Source organism: Toxorhynchites rutilus, chromosome 2 (assembly GCF_029784135.1).
Source record: "Toxorhynchites rutilus septentrionalis strain SRP chromosome 2, ASM2978413v1, whole genome shotgun sequence".
NCBI classification, from domain to species: domain Eukaryota; kingdom Metazoa; phylum Arthropoda; class Insecta; order Diptera; family Culicidae; genus Toxorhynchites; species Toxorhynchites rutilus.
The window spans coordinates 249,862,947-249,878,217 of record NC_073745.1 but is presented as its reverse complement, the minus strand read 5'-3'; the positions used below and the strand labels follow the sequence as shown (position 1 = coordinate 249,878,217).

General features: G+C 35.2%; 1 protein-coding gene across 2 annotated transcripts in view; it reads left to right on the top strand.

Moving 5' to 3' along the window:
• The window catches only part of LOC129770687 (potassium voltage-gated channel protein Shal), a 455,955-nt gene that overhangs the window by 407,758 nt on the left and 32,926 nt on the right, over positions 1 to 15,271 (top strand). The gene's annotated exons all lie outside the window — the stretch shown is intronic.

Below are 15,271 nucleotides of genomic sequence, written 5' to 3'. Positions count from 1 at the left end.
TGTTTTATAAGAGTAAAATTAAAAAACATTTTCCAACTTCAATTTGTAATGAGATGTAATATTATCACACTTCTGTGCAACATCATCATTAGCTATGTGGACAGCGGGGTCGTGTAAAACAGTCTTGCATTCCAGCCGGCCTTGGTTCGATCCCCGTTGACGTCGTTTGGACTTTTTCTTTTGGGTGCAATCTAGAGGTGGGCAAAACGGTTCATTTCAGTGAGCAGCTCAGAGCCGCTCGTTCATTGAAGCGAGCCGGCTCATTTGAGCGGCTCTTTTTGAACCGCGGGTATTTTTTCAGCCGAGACTCTTTCAAAAAGCGGCTCTTTTTTGAACCGTGGCTTTTTTTTGAGCCGAGAATCTTTCAAAAAGTGGCTCTTTTTTGAACCACGGCTTTTTTTAAGCCGAGAATATTTCAGAAGGTGGCTCTTTTTTGAACCGTGGCTTTTTTTTTTGAGCCGAGACTCTTTTTTGAGTCGAAACTCTCTCGAAAAGCGGCTCTTTTTTGAACCGCGGTTCATTTGTAAAGAACCGTGGATCGTACGCTCGTTCTGACGAACAGGCTCAAATGAGCGGCTCGTCAGCGCTCGCCCATCTCTAGTTTGATCTGTTGTAGTGAGAGTCTGCCTATAAAAATTATGCTTTTGTTTTCTGAAAAACTGTTTTTACACCTTTTTGAACAGCAATTTACCTTTTCTTTGGTAGTACCTTTCGGAAAACAAATAAGTGTGGATTAGGGCAAAAGTACAGTAGGTGAAGTCAAAATGTATACCAATAGTGGCGGTATCCATTGAAAAATTTACCTGAACTATCGATATATTATACTTCCCTTAACTGAAAATATTTAATATTTATAGCACAAACATCAATTTTATCTACGTTCAAGAGCCTTGCTGGCCCAAAATCCGTATTCTCCGTGATAGTTTCAGTGCTCGGCAAAGTCATATTCAACTGAAGATAGTCAGGGAAATGAGTGTAGGAACGTTAAAATAAGATTGTGTACGCGGACAACGAGTTACATGTCAGCGTGGAGTAGTAGTGGTGGGATGTCAGGTTAAATGGAGAGGCGAATGATCGCCACGCCAAACAATCATTTGTTTTAACTAGAAATGAATTGACGAGCTTTAAGCGCGAGGATAACTGATGAACGAGTCATGTTGACAGCGAATGCGATCGTTGCGACTCAGTAGCAAGAGAGATGAGGACGTTTATGGAAGTAGTCCTACTCGAAGCGAAGCGAATGAAAGAAGAGTCGATGTTCATGTTTCGTTTTCGAAAATGTTGGACTCTGGTTAGTTGTGAGCTTAAAACATTTAACGACGAATGGTTTATTCAAGAACCGTGCTCTGGCAGCGGAAGCAGCCTCCGGCTTCCGAAGAGATGTTGTCGGATAACGCTTCAATAATCCATTGAGCCAATATTGACCCGCAATTCGCTTCTTTTTACTAAACGGTTAAAAAATTTGGATCTCTGGATCCCAGGTTTATCTTCGGTGCGATATTGCCTTTGGCTTGTTCGAGAATGGTGGTCGTGGAAATCCCAATACTAGCCGACGATCGATGATCGAATGGACATTCCAATGCCTTACCTTATTCAGCCAATCCATCATCCATTGCATCCGTGACGACTTTTTCACATACTTTCGAGGTATCTGTGTGTAAAGTAATGAGCATAAAATGGCCCTTTTACCCACAGTGCACAATGTGAACTACACCCATACCTCGCTTTACGGCCAAGATACGTTCCACGAAACTTGGCCGTAAAGTGAAAAGCCGTATAAGGAATCAATTATTCTAACACAAATTCATACAGATTCAGTCGGATCGGTTTCAAATTTGTTAAGTATGTTACATGGTTTATCATTCAAAATGATTGCAACTGACATTCAAAATCCAGCTTCCTTTTTGGAAGCTGAGTTTTTTGCATATCATATTCATAAATCAGAGATGTGATTTTTGTTAATCGATGGTCTGAAAAATCATTTTTCCCCTTTTTTTTTTTTTTTCCAAAAATGACTTTTATCAAAAATTCATAACTTGACCGATGACCGATTCAGAAAATCGACATATCAAATTGAAGCCAATGATTCTTTTTTAATTTGATGTATCGATCGTCCGAATCGGTCCAGTTGTTCATTAGAAAAAAAATTTTGAAAAAAGTTATTCTTCGGAAGAAAACGGAAAAATTATTTTCCTGGCCACCCTAAAATGGAAACGGGCACCCTAATGAAAAACTAAAAAATACGGATCTTATATTCTGCGATAAGAAACAAAACTACCAGTTTTCAAGAAATTTTGAGAACCACTATATCTGTTTGGCATGGAGTGGCTGTATATCGACATCGAAAAAAAGGTTTTTTTTTGCCGTTATAGCGAAACATTTTAGGCCGTAAATCGAAAAAGTGCCCTAATTTAAGAGGGCCGTTATAGCGAAATGCCGTATAAAGAGCGGCCGCATATCGAGGTATGGGAGTATTTTTAAAAAGTGTGTTTAAAAGTGTAAAGTGTTTTGAAATTACAAAAATTTAATGCTAACACTTCCTGCATAGCATATTAGCCAAAATATTGAGAAATTCTTATCCAACTAGAAGTGGTCCGTCTTACCCCGCCGAGCTGCTACTCCGTCCTAGGTGGGAAGTGCTCAAACCAGGACATTTCAAATCTAACATCCACATTCCATCCACATGTGTTCATCACAGCCTTTCAAATATCCATAAAAATTTCGATGTTGCACATTGCTTCTCTTTTTTTTTTGTTGAGTGCAGTTCAGAATCATTATACGCTGCTATTGGTTGTGAATTATGCTGCAACAGTACATCGAAAGAGATTGTAATACTCATGGTTGGAATATGGACTATTCTCGTTTGTTTTTCAACGGAAATTTATAGCATTTTAGGTTTTAGGTTGTGATGGTAGCACTAACAATAGTAAATGAGAAACTAACTGCATCATATTGTGACTGGCAACGAACATTTTATCGTAGTAACTGAATCGAGGATAAAGCCAGATCAAGCATAAACAGTATACAATAGTCGAGGGAACGAATTTAGGTGGGAATTTGCAACTAGAGCTCGACAGTTATTCTCTAGACAAAAACTGTCTTCGTTGCTATATATGATGTAGTCCTCATTTTACTCGTATGTTGTCAAAAATGGGTGACCAAAATGTAAGGTGAAATAAAAATTCTAACTTTCTTATCTTTTTAGTTAAAGGTGAGCATAGTTCAACAATATTTTAGCCCCAGTTATTTTAATCAACTTTGTAGAACAAAGTATTTTTTTCTATCTTTCAATATTACTAATTTAGCGCTTTTTTCTATGTTGCATTAGGGTGAACCTAAATTCAACGTGTCCAACAGGGAGTTTAATAGTCACTCATAATGCTACTCCCTCGATTCTTAGTCAATTTAGTTAAGCCAATCACTCTAATTACGACGAATAAATATTTACTTTAGAACAAAGAACAATTTTATGACGGCACCTCAAGCAAGTAAAAAAAAACTCGCGTAAAAAAATCCAATTCGATTTGATGTTCAAATTGGGGAGAATAGTATAAAACGCACCGGTGGAATGAAGTAAATCATGTATAATAATAGATTACTTTTTTCATGTAAGTTCACAACAATGTTTTTCACATTTCCACAGTAAATAAGGTTGCTTCGTAAGGTTTTTCGGTTGGCCTAAGTTAAGCCTAACATTTAGGACTACTTCTAATATTTCACAGAATTTTGTTTATTTTGTTAGAGTCTCTTCTCGTATATTTATGAATTGTCTGCAATCCATGTTTTATCTTAATAATAAATAATTACTTTGTTTGAGAATGTGTGAATTATTTTCTCAACAAATAAAACGAAAAGGAATGATCATATGCAGGGCACGGCATAGTCATAGTCCACTGAGGATAGTCGGCTGACTAACCGACTAACAATATCCGTAGTCAGTTAGTAATGACTTTTGGCTTCTTCACGCATTTTTTTCCGCCAAAACGACTGAACAGTCAGTCGGGCGTTCAGTCGCTATCTCCCTCTACCGACTCGACTATATCATTTCATTCTTCCCAGTCAAATTGTCCTCATTGCATTTTGAAGTGACTTCCCCCAAAACGAATTCGTTCCTCTCTCTCTTTCCCATGTATCTTTATGCATGCATCGATGTTTGAGTTCACCGTGGTTTGGCAAACGCTACAGGTGAGCTAGATTTTTTTGTATCATACACGAAAATTACTCACACGTATAAAATAGCGTGCTGTGTGTGAGCTATTTTGCACGCCCAATACTAACTAATACTAACGCGAGGATCTTTGTAGCATACTTGATAAATGTCTAAGATAGTTGGTTTGAGTTCACGATGGGTAGAAAATAACCATCCATTGATGGGGTAACTACTTTTTTGCATCAGGAGTCAAGTTTTCGTTCCTCTTTATATGGACGTACAATAAGATTGCATACGGGCCACAAAATGAGCGTCAGGGGGAAATGGAAATGTGGATTGAAGTCAGTTGAATGAAGAGGCAGATTTATTTTCATTAGTTGAGTCAGTTAAAATAACCACTGACTGGACTAGTTCACCAGTCATCCTCGCTAGTCAACGCTAGTCAATTCATTTTCTAGTCTAGTCATTTTTTTGTTGACGGTGACTGCCGAAGCAGCTCTAGTCGAAGCGGAGCTACTGGGAGTAGAGTCGGTCTTCATTTTTCACCGTCGAAGATTTCGGGCCCTGATCATATGGCTTCGTGACCGAATGGTTAGAGTCATTGCTAATTACGCATGTTGTGATCAGAAAATTAGGTTCATTCAGTGGATTTTCCGAGAAAGTGAACATTTTCAATAAGAAACGCATAAATCTTTGAACCATCTACTGAGAATGCATGTTATTAAACAAAGGAGATTAAACTAAATACTAATCCTCTAGTGCAGTATGTGCTTACTTCATTGAAACTCTTTATACGACTGTGTTTTTTTAGTTAGAAAATTCACCTTTAATTGAGCTCATCGCATTTAGGAGTCGCATGATTTCTGTTCAACCTTTTTATAGGGCAGAATCCTCTGAAGAGCACGAAAGCTAGCCAGCAGCGACACGAAGCCCCAATAATCTTCCCATAAAAATCGAAAGGTTACCGCAGCAGTAACCTGCTCCACCACCAGCTTACAACTAATTACAACCTGCTGAAAGGGATTCCCGAAAAAGGGTCCCTTTTTCGCGCCCAATGAAACCTCCTCATTATCGTAAATTGTGCAACAAACTTAATTATAAGCGGGTTGAATTTTCACCACAACACAAGCACACAAGCCAACCGGTCGATAAGTATCCAATCTCAACGCGGGATTCCGACTTTTTCAGTCACTTTATTATTCGCACACAACTTCTGCCCCCGTCATCCAGAGCTCCCACTTGCCAACTTTCCGCCACGATTCGCCAACACAGGACTCGCGATGGGAAGCGAACAAAAAAAAAAACGATTCCCACCCTGTCGTTTGTGTCAACATTAGCAATACATTCCACTCTTTATAACTTTGTTAACAGTAGGAAAACAGCAGCGAGGGAATGACAGCGGACTTGCCGCAACCCTACACCAGTACAGGACGCAAATTTCGTTTAAAATATAAATGTTTTATTTGGGAATTCCTAAGCGGCAGCGAAGGCATACCTATTTTTGGCCGAGGCAATGATAATATTATTCGAAAATAAAAACCCAAAATCCGTGAGGAATAATGAACCGTACAAAAAGGCCTCAAATTGTTTATTGCACATTTTGGCATTATTCTTTTGCTTTGCTGTGCAAGTGCTGTGTCGATCCAACGCGGGATTTCTTTTGATATGTTCTGAGGAACATGAATCGAGAGAGCGACAAAAATGAAGCAAGAAAGATACTTTATTTTTGTTTCAACATGCATCTTGTTAATCCAATTAAAATCGTGAAGCAAATTAGAAAGATACCAAAATACAAATTTACGAGGGAAATTTATCCAAGAAATCTCATCATGACTAATTTGAAAAAAAATGTTCATTCCACAGCATTCTTTCGCCTTCATTTGTGAATAATCAAAACATTCATGAACAAAAATAAATACGCTTCTTGAACCGATCACAACATTATTCCTGATATATTGCGCACTTGTTAACATTATTTTTCATGTAAGTACTTTTTGCGATCACCAACAATTTTTCAGTCAAATACTGGTCGATCTTCCATAAACACGTAATAGCCGCTAAAACGCTTACGTACGTTTACTCTAAACGGTCATTTCCGGGCCACTGTCCTGGCAAGCGTTAGTCATGCAACGTTATTGCCACTATCGGTTGTCCTTCACAGACGGATGCTTACTCGGCTCGCACTTCGTAAAAATGATAAATAGAGCATAAAATCGCGAATCCGGGCAGTAAAAGCAGCGCATCCCGAGAATGGGTTAAACCGTGAGGCTGTTCAAGCAAGATAATTTACGTTTTCTGCTCTTCGACGCCGACTACAGGGTTTAGGAACTCGAGCGTACTTTTATCTCACACCCAAGCGATGCTATGCCGAAAAGCGTTTATACCATCTGAACACAGTGTGTTAGTTTTCTGTAAACTATGTCATTATTCCCCAAGCAGAATACATGCGGTGAACATGAGCTCGTATGATTAGTCGTTGAAGGTGATAGTGCATCATCGAAACTCGTATTTCTATCTTCTCGTCTTTGGTCAATCAAGAATTGAATATTTTTTTACACAATGAACAGAGTCGAGTATCACTTTCAAAATGATGAAGATGTTAACGATGTATATATTGATGATTTTCAACGTCAGTTACAGGATTCAGTTTTGCTTCCAAATCTCACAGAAGCATATAGATCAATTCCACGCCTTACAGTGAAATTTGTTTCAGAATAAGCTCTACCCAGAACATATTTTCAATTTCAATTATTAAAAATACGTTTCGGGTCCCTTTAAAATAAAACAAAATAGATCCGCGACCTCAAAATAGCTTTAAATACATCATTGAGAAATGTTTGTTTCCCATTAGGATCAAAACTTTCCACCAGAAGTGAAAAAACAGCAGTTGTTATATTAAAAAGTGGTTACAGTAAACTCGCTCGCGAACAGACATTAGGTCGTATGAATAAAACAAAGTATTTACTTATTCTGCCCGTTTCCAAGTAAAGTAAACTTTCCTAGTATTTACTCGAATCCGTATGAATAAAAGTTTACTTTACTAATTTGATTTTCGAATTCGAACATAGTTTTTACTTTGGGCCTGATTCTCGAATACACTTCACGGTGGAAACGACATAAACGGCACGCCATTGAACTACGTTTTACGAGTTAGTAAAGTGTCGAAGATAATGATGAGTTTTCAGGCAGAATGAGCACTTTTCAAATAAAAAATAATTAATGAAAATTAACCTCTTCGTATCGAACTGGTATTCAATGTGAGTGGAAAACTTTGTTTTCTTCGTGTGATATAATAATCTCATACAAAAATTTAATCTGAAGATAATTTGATTTTATAATGATAAATTTAGTGGGAAACTAATCTCGCATCCAGATGTCGACACCATACTGTTGTCATCGCGAATGCGTTTCATACCGTTTCCACCGTGAAGTGTATTCGTAGTGTATTCGAGAATCAGGCCCTTTGTCAAACATCTATCAACTGATTGTTTAGGTTTCGTTTCAAAAGGTTTTTTTTTGGACAAAGCGTGAATTCGCGATGAAAAAGGAATAGTGTCGACGTCTGGTGGCGACTTTCAATTAGGGACCATAGATTGGGTCCCTATCTCGTTAGTGTAATACCTATCATATTAGAAGACACGAAGCCAGTTTTCAAATGTTAAAATTTGAATGAAAATGTTCACATCATGTTATTTAATCACTTAAAACACTTTTTTCCGACTTTTATTTAACCCTTTGTCTATACATTTCCAACATAATTACTGAAACTTTTCATTATAATATAAAGTTGTCTTCAAAAATAATATCGTACAAGAGTTTTTCACCACCTGCAAACAAAAGTGTTTTTCATTTGAACAGAATGCCAAATTGGTACGGAAAGGTTATTTTCCATTCATAATTTAAATTTTAATAACGTGTTCATTCCGCCTGAAAATCAATCAATTTTTTTTACGCTCCCCTGAACTAGTAAACGAAGCTCAATGCCATCAATGCGGATCGTTAACTTGTTTAACTTCAAGCGCAAGATAGCAGCATTAAACATAAATCGGATATGATATCAAAACGAATGATAGTATTTTCAGATCCAAAGTATGCTCATGAGCATACTTGATAATAACGAAGTAAATACTTGATGAATGCTTTTTTATTCATACGAAATCAGCTAAACATCCATTTTCGAAAAGTAAATACTTTTTTGTTTCTTTTATTCATACCAAACGTAGTAAAAACTTAATCTCACTGCTCGACTGCTCGAATGAAGTAAAGTAAAGGTGAATTTTGTTTTTATTCATACGGCCTATTGGTAGCGCCACCAATTGGTGTTGAGCTTTCACAATAGATTGTACAGTATCCACAAATTGATAATTTCTGAAATAACCTCTTAGATCAAATTAACTTGGACACTTTGTAGTCGTCTCTTAACGAAAAAAAATTGATGCATAACCTGGATAAATGGATATAATTAGAATACACGGGCAAATAATCCGGGCATTGACACCGATTAGGAAATTTGGAAAAAAGGGGAACTTTGGGGATACACTAGAATAAAAATGAAAAATCAAAAGCAATGAAAGAAGCAGAGGGTATGGCAATTGATTCTTCTGATAAACTTTGGGATTCATTACAATTCACAGGATCGTGTATCGCCGAGGGGCTAGGAACAAGCCCGAACGAAGCTTGGATATTTGAAAAAAGAACAGACACAAACTAGCACACGAAGCTGAAAGTCTCTCGAATGAAGCTCAATACTGGATTGTAATTAAATGTTATTAAAAAGCAATCGAGTAGCATACAGCATACATTTTACTTAATACATCGTTCAGTTAGTATGACACCAAAAAGTCCCCTTCATGTTTGCAACGAACAAAAACAAATAAAAACCCATTTAGTAGTCAATGTGACCTTCTTTGGACTCAATTACCAATGTTTCCGAATATTTCGGAAGTGCTGTGTGCTCGAATCGTCCTAAGCCTTTTACCGCGTTGCGAAATAGGCTTACTCAACACACTCGTTTTACCCACCTTCGTGTCGAAGATAGCCCGAACATTTAAATTAGAGATCAAGTCTGAACTGGTTTTTGATTTGATTCAGGTCAACCAGGTGAATGATTGTACTGTTTCCAGCACCGACTCTTCCAGGTTTTCGTATAGAATTTCAATATAACCCTCTGCCGTCATAATTCCATCGATTTCAGTCAAACTTTCACACCAAACCATAAGGAAAAGCCCGAAACCATAATATTTCCACCGGCGTATCACATGGATGAGTACTTCATCGGTCTTTCGCCAAACTCTTAGTCATCGTTTCTTGTTTGATAGCCCAACATTGACTCATCCAGCCAGATGACACACTTCCATAACTCCTGCGGCTTGTTGATATGATTCCTTGAGAAGAGAAATCACTGTATAATGCATTCGGCGATGAAAAATGCTCTAGATTGGATTGGAGAATTATTTTCTCAGACAAGCCACGTTTCTGATTGAGCGCAATATATCACACAATGCGCGTTACAATAAAACTTGAAACAACGTTATTCAGTAAATTACTAATTTCCCTAAATGGCCTACTCAACCTCGAATAAACAGCGTAATCGGTCGAATTCTACTAAACATAGAATTAAGATGGAATTTTGTGTAAACAAATTTTGAATTAGCGGCTCCACGAAGCTTATGCGATTGAGCCTTACGAATCAATCGAATGGAATCATCAATAGGCTTCAGGACGCTATTTGGGCCACAATAGCTACAAACAATATGCATGTGTTCCCCAATGATTCTTACTTTACAAATTTTGCAGACAAAGGGCTCGGCCGGGAAGTAAATCAGTAAAAAGTAAAGTAAAGTTAAAAGTGCTTGTTCTCATTAGCAAAATAAAATTTAAAAAAAAGCACTGAAAGTGCATCTTACTAAGGTGTATCGAGAGATATTGTAAGTTTCATCAAAAGTTTAAGTACAGGTCGGACTCGATTATATACAGACTCGTTTATGTGTGATTCGTTTATATACAGTTCGGAAAACAATTCTTTTTTATAATTCAAATATGACTTATTCCGTGAAGAAATGTAACCTTCCAACGTTAAGGTGTAATTTGAGTGGCCATTCACTACTACTCTAATTCGTTTTTAAATGTGTTTCTACGTCTTTTCTAGATATCTGTGATTTTTTTCAGAATTTTAAGAATGTTGCGCGATACAAAAAATATATATTTATGAAATTTTAATATTATTTTCTTAATTTTGAGACTTAGTACTGGTCTAATTTCTATTTGAATATGTTCGTATGTGATTTTTGATATTTGTGATTTTTTTTTTCAGAAATAATCCAATAATTCAAAATCTTATCATCAGCGCTATAAAAAATGTTGTATATGGTATCAAATTAGAGAAATTAAGTAATTTTTTTGAATCCCTATACTGCCGTTCTACGCATAGTTGTCCCATATTCCAAAATCAGCAACTGAGAAAAACGCAATCAAAGTTTTCTCGCAAATTTTACTACCAAAAGCTTTAAGCATTTCAATTTAGCAATACGTCGGGTTTTTTATAAGTAGTAAACTATTGTTTAATGAAATGTGGAGAATTCCCCTCATTTGAATCGATCAACCTTGATTACGGTTTAGAAATACATGGTGGGACAGTTTACCTAGAATAACAACATGGGACAATTGAACTTGATGTTGTTTTTTGAAATACTGGGAACAAACAACACGTTCTTTGGTGTTTTTTTCCGAAAGATTATGCATAAAAACATCGTTTTATGAAGAAAGAATTGATCTGCAACACCTTTGCAATCTCATTGTTATTAGGCATTCTAACAAGGTGTACACATTTTCTGTTAAACAATCTCTTATTTGTTTGAGAATTAGTTCGTTATTCTAAACCAGAAAAGAGTGCATTAGGCCTGCTAAAAGTGTGACCTGAAATTCTTGTACTTGAACCGACTTATTCGATATATTCCACAAAAAAAAATACATGATGGGACAATTATGAATAGAATATCAACATGGGACAATTGTGCTTGATGTTGTTTTTTTTAAAAGTTGGGAATAAACTATATGTTTTTTTGTGTTTTTCCGTAAGATTATGCATAAAAACAACGTTTTATGAAGACAAGTGAAAATTGTCAAAAAGTAACATGGGACAACTATGCGTAGAACAGTATATGGTTCACTATAAGAGCTGTAGTCAAAAACGTAGTTTTTTTTCTTTTTCCACGTCATACTTAATAGGCTTGGAAATGAAAATTCGAGAAAATACTCAAAGTACGTCTATTATGGTGCACTACGACGAATTAAAAAAATATATAGAAAATATTTTTTTTTAAAATTAAAGTAATTTTTTGGTATTTCGAAATTTTGGATTAATTTTTTATTTTTAGATTAAAACAAAATTTTCATATGTGTTCTTTTCAAATATGTGTATTTCAGACTTCTAGAGGGTATTACGGTACAATTTTTTAATAATTTGAATTTTTCGAATCATTAAATTAAGTTTTGAGTCAGACAATTCATGAACACAGCGATGAAAAATGGATTTTGCATTGGAAAAAGTATATCGATTCAGAAGGGACATGCTTTGAAGGCGATAATACACTCGACAAAAAAATTAAAGGAACAGAATGCGAAGTCGGGAATTTCAAGTGATTTTTGACATGCTGTATCTTCGTGAAAAATCAACGCATATCGATGGGATGCGCACCATTTTGAAGCTACAACTTTCAGGTATTATGATATTTTACGTCCATATTTTTATCTTGGTGTGTGTAGGTGTAGTGGGCAACAATATCGGGAAGAAATGAAAAATTTTTTTTTCTTCATTTTTTTCAAGAATATTCTGGACCAACAAAAAAAAATTAATTTTTTGCATTGATTTCAAAAAAGTGCCAAAAACAGGATTTTTATAGTGTTTTATAAAATCCACTGTAATTCTGCAAATATCGTAGTTAGTTCTAATGTTTACAGGCAAATTTTTAGCCTAGTGTATTCCCTAAACATCTGGGAACGTTTCATATTGATACGTTCAGTCGTTTTTTCTAGCCGATTTTTCGAAGTTTGGAGTAAATTTGAGGAGCATTTAATTGCAATCGTATCAGAAGTACAAAATCCTATGCTACTCTCTGAACGAACGATTCATAACTTTCGTTTTCATGCGTTTATATGTACAAATATTGTAAGGAGTGATGATACTCACACATATTCATACGCATTTCCACACATATACGTACTCCACACCCACAAACTCATAAAGACGGAAGTTACGAATCGTTCATTCTGAGAGTCGCGTATGATTTTATACTTCTGGTACGATTTGTGATTGACTGCTCCTCTAATTTACTCCAAACTTTGAAAAATCGGCTAGAAAAAACGGCTTAACGCATCAATATGAAACGTTCACGGATGTTTAGGGAATACACTAGGCTAAAAATTTGCCTGCAAACATTAGAACTAACTGCGATATTTTCAGAACTATAAAAATCCTGTTTTTGCCACTTTTTTGAAATCGATGCAAAAAATTTAAATGATTTTTGTTTCGTCAAAGTAATAAATTTTCCTTGTACAGAATTTGTTGGAGTTTTCAAAACTGCCTTTCGATTTGCGGTGCGGTGGTTGTTTATTGAATTGTTCATCATCAAAGACGAAGGGGTAATTTTACATTCAAACTGAAACATATCTGTGTGGGAAGGTCCTACAGGAACGTTCTTGGAACCAAATAAAATCTGATTGATAAGGTTAATTGGATTTGCTGTTGAGTTGGTTGGCAAAAAATTGGGTTTGTCCAGAATATTCTTGAAAAAACAAAGAAAAATCTATTTTAAATTTCTTCCCGTTTTTGTTGCCCACTACACCAACACTTACCAAGATTAGAATATGTACAAAAAATATTCTAATACCTGAAAGTTGTAGCTTCAAAATGATGCGCCTCCCATCGATATGCGTTGATTTTTCACGAAGATACAGCATGTCAAAAATCACTTAAAATATCCGACTTCGCGCTCTGTTCCTCTAATTTTTTTGTCGAGTGTATAAATTTAGTTGATAAATAAAGTAATTTCTTTAAAAACATGAATTCCCGATATAAATTTGACAGAATGTATTACATATTTGGTGAACATAGAGTTGTGAAATCGAATCTCGAAACATAGAATATTTCCAATTGTGATAGTAGAGTCGTAAAAATTGTTTGACGAAAATCATTTAAAATACCAAATGTCATATAAGATCTAAACTCGGATGAATGTAACAAAAATTGTAAAAAAATAATGCATAATTATTTTCCATAATCTGACCAAAAAAGTCACTGATAGGGGGTATCCACTTGTAGGCAGGCCAGGACTGCATGAGCATGTCCCAACAAAGATTCCCATCTTTGCCAAAAGACTGAGGAGAAGTTCCAGTAGCTGGTAGTAAATCAATTATTTTAAAATGTTTTCCTAATTTTCACCGTTTGCATTTTTTTTTATTTTGATGAAATCGATGATTACTAAAACCGTAAATGGAAATTCATAAGACTAAACATATCAACATATATATATTTATAGAATTATCCAATTTCGTATAAAAAAAAATCGAAATGCCAAAAAATTGACTTTTCGATGGTAATTTTATCATAGTAAGATACTATGAGTATACTATGATACACTATGAGTATTTTTTTTCTATACTTTCTTTTCCAAGCTACTGAGAGTGTCGTGAAAAAAACTACGTTTTTAGCCATAGCTCTCATAGAGAACCATATAGGGATTCGGAAAAATTATCTAATTTTGTAATTTGCAACAATACTTTTCATAGTGCTGGTGATAAGATTTGGGACTCTTTTTAGGAATACACGAATACAATACAATAATATAATTTAGGAAAATTTAACAAATGCAGGAAAATAAAAAAAATGGAATTAAAAAAATATTAAAAAATTATTAGATATTTTCGTTCCACGCAGTTCTCGAAATATTCTGAAAAAAAGATCTTCAATATCAACACATATAATAAATACATAAACAAATAAATATACATATTTAAATACAAACTAAACTTGTAATGGGTCTCAAAATTAAAGAAAAAAATCAAAATTTAAAAATATATAGTATATAAATAGTATAAATATATACCGCGCAACACTGTTCAAATTCTTAAAAAAATAGCACATATCTTAAAAAGGTGCAGAATCAAATTCAACTACGAATTAGAGTAGTAGTGGATCTCTGAATCCCCCAAAAAAAATTATCAATACTTCAAGAATACTTTTAGTACTTAAAATCTCGATACACCATTATAAGATGCACTTTTTTTAATTTTCATCGTCAGATCAGCACAGCCACGCACAACGAAAAGGCAACATGTTTCAAAATTAAAACAGAAAAACAAATGTAAATCATCCGGGGATCTAAATCGGAATCGTCAGAATTCGATTTATTTTATTGGGATTTTTTTTCTATGCGGTCCCTATCCACCACCGTTTCTTTCTTCAAATTTTGTATTGAAAACTATTTTTCAAAGCTGTTGGTAAAGTTTGTACGATTTTTTCATGTGATTTTTTCTGTGTGGTCCCTATCTCTCGTAGAAGAACAGGTTGACCTGTATAACCTATATTGATATTACCTCCATCGCTGATCTTTGACCTATTGCCGTGTATTGCAAGCCTCTTCAAAAATCTTGCTTCCCATGCTCAGCCTCTTCAGGAAGACCACAATTTCTCAGCCTCTCTGTACTTATTTCTGAGCTGCTCTTTTCCAATTCTTGTTTTGTTCACCTTTTTTGAAAAAAAAATGTACCGATTGTAAATATTATACACGAGAAAATAATATTTGGGCATTGTACGTCTAATCTTGAGAGTAAAAAATATTATTGAAATATGACTAATATCTTACTAATGGTTGCGAGTTCACGACAAAATTATATTCTATCGCCGTCTGCGAGGTATTCTACGAGCTCTGGTTCACCCTTTATTGTAACAAAAATGAAATCTCTGGTTGTAAATCTTATTTGCAAAAACTATTTTTGACGTGTTGCTCTAGAATATTTAGAAGATGAAATCTGACGAATATGAGTAAACTCTGAGATTCTAGCGAAAAAGCTACACGATATGATTCTGTAAATAGTCATGAAGGCACCGAAATACATTCCTAT